Source organism: Cebus imitator, unplaced genomic scaffold (assembly GCF_001604975.1).
Source record: "Cebus imitator isolate Cc_AM_T3 unplaced genomic scaffold, Cebus_imitator-1.0 Scaffold573, whole genome shotgun sequence".
Taxonomy (NCBI): domain Eukaryota; kingdom Metazoa; phylum Chordata; class Mammalia; order Primates; family Cebidae; genus Cebus; species Cebus imitator.
The window spans coordinates 173,368-178,972 of record NW_016107888.1 but is presented as its reverse complement, the minus strand read 5'-3'; the positions used below and the strand labels follow the sequence as shown (position 1 = coordinate 178,972).

Here is a 5,605-nt window from a genome sequence, read left to right as displayed (position 1 = left end):
TCCAGCTCCTCAGGCCCAGAAAGACATTTCCCAAGGCATAAACCAACTGTCTTGGGCACAACCTTGGATGTGTACAATGTTGTTTTAAGCAAATGCAACATAAAATGTGGATTCAGTGTCCTGTTTTCAACTCTGCAGGCACAGCTGAGACAATAAAAGCAGAGGTCTGGTTACTACCTTGTAGAAGGACAGAGGGGAAAACACATAGAACAAAATGCCATTTAAAATCTCACCAGGCTGGCCATGGTGCGCACGCCTGTAATCCCAGCACTTTGGGAGGCCGAGGCGGGTGGATCACCTGAGGTCAGGAGTTCAAGACCAGCCTGACCAACATGGCGAAACCCCGTCTCTACCACAAATACAAAAATTAGCTGGCATGGTGGCTCATGACTGTAATCCCAGCTACTCGGGAAGCTGAGGCAGGAGAATCGCTTGAACCTGGGAGGCAGAGGCTGTAGTTGAGCCAAGATTGTACCACCGTGCTCAAGCCTGGGTGACAAGAGTGAAACTCCATCTCAAAAATAAATAAAATAAAATCTCACCAAATGATCATGCCAAATAAGGATCCTGCCTGGGAAAAGACAGGGGCCAGAGAAGCCAGACAAAGAGAACTGATACAGCATGAACAGTACCCACTGGGGAGGTGAGGGAGGGGAGCTCCAGAGGCCCATCTCCCTCCCAGCGTGAGTTTGCATGGGGAGAGGGAAGACATTTAAAGAGAGAGGAGTTGGAGCCCGGAGACTCCCACCCTGTGATGCACGTAAATTGAAGTAGGAGAGAGAAGGTGGCAGGCAGGAAAACAAGCCCCAGCGCCTGCTCCACCTCAGCCACTCACACAACCCCGGCACTTCTCCAGTCTGAGACTCAGCTCCTTTGTCTCTACCATGAAATATTTGGCCCAGACAGATCTCCAAGGTGCCTCACGGCTCTAATATTCTCCGATTTGATGGCTTCAGCCTTCTGCAAATGTGCATAAAATAGATTAGTTTTAGCAGTAGTAAAAACAAAACTGAAAATCAGATTTATCATTTTAATTAAATATACTTTACATTCTCAATTTCTAGGGAGCAAAATGCTCCCCCCACCATCAGTTTCCCTTTGTGGGAGGCATTCATGTCTGACACGCAATTTAAGAAAATGCCAAACCACCCTGTGTAAGATGCACAATTAGCAAGACCCTAACAGGCATTTCCTAACAGGAAAGTGGGGCTTGTTGGTCGGAGGGTGGGGTGGGGAAGAACATAAAAAGGAAATGTCAAGAAGGGGAGGGTCATGTGGGATCAGGATACCAGAGAATGGGGATCAGGCTAGTAAGAACAACAGGCTACTGTCTTTACTAGCCCTCAGAAGTCACTATCTCTGGAACTCCGTGGAGCTGGCGAGTCTGAAGCGGGTGGTTTGGTTCCCTCTCCCTGGGTGACGTAAAGCAAATTGCTCTCTGGACTTTAGAGTGCTCAACTAGAAAATGGAACTAAATACATCTACTTTGAAGAATGCTGGGAAATGTAATAAGATATCTAAAAAGGCTTAAGAAAACAATAAAGTGTAAAGCATACATGCAAACACTGCATTTTTTTTTTTTTTTGAGACAGAATTTTGCTCTTGTTGCCCAGGCTGGAGTGCAATGACATGATCTCGGCTCACTGCAACCTCCGCCACCTGGGTTCAAGCGATTCTCCTACCTCAGCCTCCCAAGTAGCTGGGATTACGGGCATGTGCCACCATACCCGGCTAATTTTGTATTTTCAGTAGAGACAGGGTTTTACCATGCTGGTCAGGCTGGTCTCGATCTCCTGACCTCAAATGATCCACCTGCCTCTGCCTCCCAAAGTGCTGGGATTACAGGTGTGAACCACTGCACCTGGCCCAAATACTGTATTTTGGAAACTCAAATTGGGATCCAGAATGCCTGGTCCCCATCTGGTTAGGTAATGTGTCCTCCCAGCATGCGTCCCCCTGACATCCTTTCTTTCTGCCATCCTCTTCTCCACACAGGCAGGTGGTCCCCACAAAGCAAGAGGAAAGCAGCCGTCCCTGCCCAGAAGGAACATCATTTCCTGGGCTCTGGGCTCAGTGGCTCCAGATCATAAATTAACAACCATGGTTGTAAATTACCAGATAAATCTGGGCTGGGGTCGCCAGCAAGATAGATGAGAATCAACAGGAGAAATAAATCTACAGCAGCAGCTCCCTGAGTTTCAGGAAAGCCCTACAGCCTCAGGGCAGTCAGGGACTAGCTGGAGCGAAGAGTTTCTGTTTTGGATATAAAACGTTCTAGGCTGGGCGCGGGGGCTCAGGGCATGGTTGCCTGAGCTCAGGAGTTAGAGACCAGCCTGGGCAACGTGGCAAAACCTTGACTCCACAAAAAATAAAAAAAATTATCTGGACACTGTGGCATGTACCTACTGAGATTGTACCACTGCATTCCAGCCTGAGTGACAGAGCAAGACCCTGTCTTTTAGAAAAAAAAAAAAAATCAAGGCCAATGTGGTAGCTCACACCTGTAATCTCAACACTTTGGTAGGCCAAGGCAGGAAGATCCCTTGAGGCCAGGAGTTCAAGGCCAGCCTGGGAAACATAGCAAGACCCTGACTCTACCAAAAAAATAAAAATAATTTTTAAAAAAAATCTCAGAAATAGCTGGACGACACCTGTAATCCCAGCACTTTTGGAGGCCGACGCAGGTGGATCACAAGGTCAGGAGTCTGAGACCAGCTTGACCAACATGGTGAAATCCCATCTCTACTAAAAATTTAAAAATTAGGCAGGTGTGGTGGCGTGGGCCAATAATCTCAGCTACTCAGGAGACTGAAACAGGAGAATCACTTGAACCCGGGAGGCAGAGGTTGCAGTGAGCTGAGATCGTGCCACTGCACTGAAATTCAGTCTGGGCAACAGTGTGAGACTCTGTCTCAAAAAAAAAAAAAAAAAGAACCCTCAGAAATAAAACCAGGAATTCTCCTCGCTACCCACTACCACAATTCTCCCAAAAAGATTCAGGTAAGAATCAAGTCCCCAGGCTTCTGCCAGCTCTGACAGAGCTGTCCCTGTCCCTGCCTTATTGAACTGGGGCGTCCACTCTGTTGCCCATTATTCCTGACAACAAGAGCAAATATAGATACTCTCAGAGGACTGAGGAGAGGCTAAGTGGAATAAGCGGTGTTTAATCTTTAACAAGAGAAATTGCTCTCCCTTAGCAGAGCCCCACCCAGCAGTCACTGTTGCCCCTCATAATTCAAGTCCATCCTTAATTAAAAAGGGGAGCATCCTGGACTCTCCCCAACTGGCACCAATTCCATTCTCATTCTTCAGCCTCCTGACATTTGTCCGTTTGTCTCTCTTCGACAGAAAGGGAAAAAAGTCAAAAGGAAAAGAAAATGTTGTATCTTGCAGCTTTTTGAGAGTGCCTGTCCTTGAGCTGGGGCGCTTCATCTAGAAGCAGAGAGGCTGAAATCTAACAGAGGGAGACAAAACAGGACAAGGAATCCTTTGCATTTTGAAGGGAGCCCTGAGCTGCTGCAAATAGCAAATATGAAAAGCTAAAGTCACCAGCACCTTCTAAAAATAAAACTTGCTCTCCCTGGGGCACCCTTGGTCGCTGCCCTTCCAGCACTGGGCTCCAACATTTCCTCCTGGGACAATATTCCAGAAGAAAGGAGGATACATTTATTTAGCCTTGTTTAAAAATATTAAAATGAAAGGCTGGACACAGTGGCTCATGCCTGTAATCCCAGCACTTTGGGAGGCCGAGGTGGGTGGATCATGATGTCAGGAGTTTGAGACCAACCTGGCCAACATAGTGAAACCTGTCTCTACTAAAAATACAAACAATTAGCTGGGCATGGTGTCGGGCACCTGTAACCCCAGCTACTTAGGAGGCTGAGGCAGGAGAATCTCATGAACCAGGAAGGCAGAGAGCTGAGATGGCACTGCTGCACTCCAGCCCAGGCAAGAGTGTGAGACTCTGTTTCAAAAAATATATATATTAAATTCCTAATTGCAGCTCCGTCAGCTCTGTCTGCCAGAGGAGATCCCTCAGGAGTCAGGCTGGGACAATCTGATCTTCTCCTCCTGTTTCTCCCAAGATTCTTGAGGATGTCCAATCCCTGCACCACCCAAGGGAAAGAGAGTCCTCCTCTAGGACTTTTCTATGGAGACTGCTCTCCTCTTCCACAGGGTGCCCCTAGGAATCAAGCAAGACATCAGCTTTATCTGAGTGCTTCCTCTTTAGCCCAATATACTCCCAGCTAGTAGGCTGAAGGAGAGCCCCATTGCTTTGGAGTCTCCAGAGAGATCTCAGGCTAAATAGAAGATGGAGACAAACAAGGGAAGTAGTTGCTTTACCTCCCTCCCCAGCACGTTCTCCAAAAGTGATGCCTTTCCAACCACGTTGAAGGGAATATATATTGACAAGATATTGGTAACGACATCTATGATTTAAAAAAAAAAAAAAAAAAAACCAGGTTGGGTGTAATGGCTCATGCCTATAATCCCAGCACTTTGGGAGGCCAAGGCAGGAGGATCATGTGAGCCCAGGAGTTTGAGATAATCCTGGGCAACACAGTGTGACCCCATCTTTGCAAAAAAAATTTAAAAATTAGCCAGTTGTGGTGGCGAACACCTGTACGCCTAGCTATTCAGGAGGCTGATCGTGGGAGAATCACATGAGCCTAAGAGGTCGAAGCCGCAATGAATGAGCAATGATCGTTCCACTGCACTACAGCCTGGGTGACATAGTGACACTTTGTCCCCACGTCTCCCCCCAAAAAAAAATCTTCTTAGTTTTATAACATTAAAAAATAAATAGGCTGGGCGTGGTGGCTCATGTCTGTAATCCAAGCACTTTGGAGGCTAAGGCGGATGGATTACCCGAGGTCGAGAGTTCAAGACCAGCCTGATCAACATGGTGAAACCCCGTCTTTAATAAATGAATCAATAAATGGCTTTCGGCTCGGAGGAGGCCAAGGTGCAACTTTCTTAGGTCATCCCAAATCTGGGTTCATCCCACAGCAGCCACCTCCACCACGCCGCTGAAGTTCAACCCCAAGGAGATCAAAGTCGTATACCTGAGCTGCACCAGAGGTGAAGTCGTTGCCACTTCTGTGCTGGCCCCCAAGATCGGCCCCCTGGGTCTGTCTCCAAAAAACGTAGGTGATGACATTGCCAAGGCAACGGGTGACTGGAAGGGCCTGAGGATTACGGTAAAACTGACCTTTCAGAACAGACAGGCCCAGATTGAGGTGGTGCCTTCTGCCTCTGCCCTGATCATCAAAGCCCTCAAGGAACCAGCAAGAGACAGAAAGAAACAGAAAAACATTAAACAGAGCAGGAATATCACTTTCAATGAGATTGTCAACATTGTTCAACAGATATAGCACCTATCTTTAGCCAGAGAACTTTCTGGAATCACAAAGAAATCTGGGGGACTGCCCAGTCTGTGGGCTGTAATGTTGATGGCTGCCACCCTCATGACATCATAGATGACATCAGCAGTGGTGCTGTGGAATGCCCAGCTAGTTAAGAGGCACAAAGGAAAATATTTCAATAAAGGATAGTTTAACAACTGGAAAAAAATTTAAAAAATAATAAATAAATAAAAGAAAAA

At 47.0% G+C, this 5,605-nt stretch overlaps 1 pseudogene; it reads left to right on the top strand.

Moving 5' to 3' along the window:
• Nucleotides 1–5,605, top strand: part of LOC108294279 — a 28,886-nt pseudogene extending 23,281 nt beyond the window's left edge.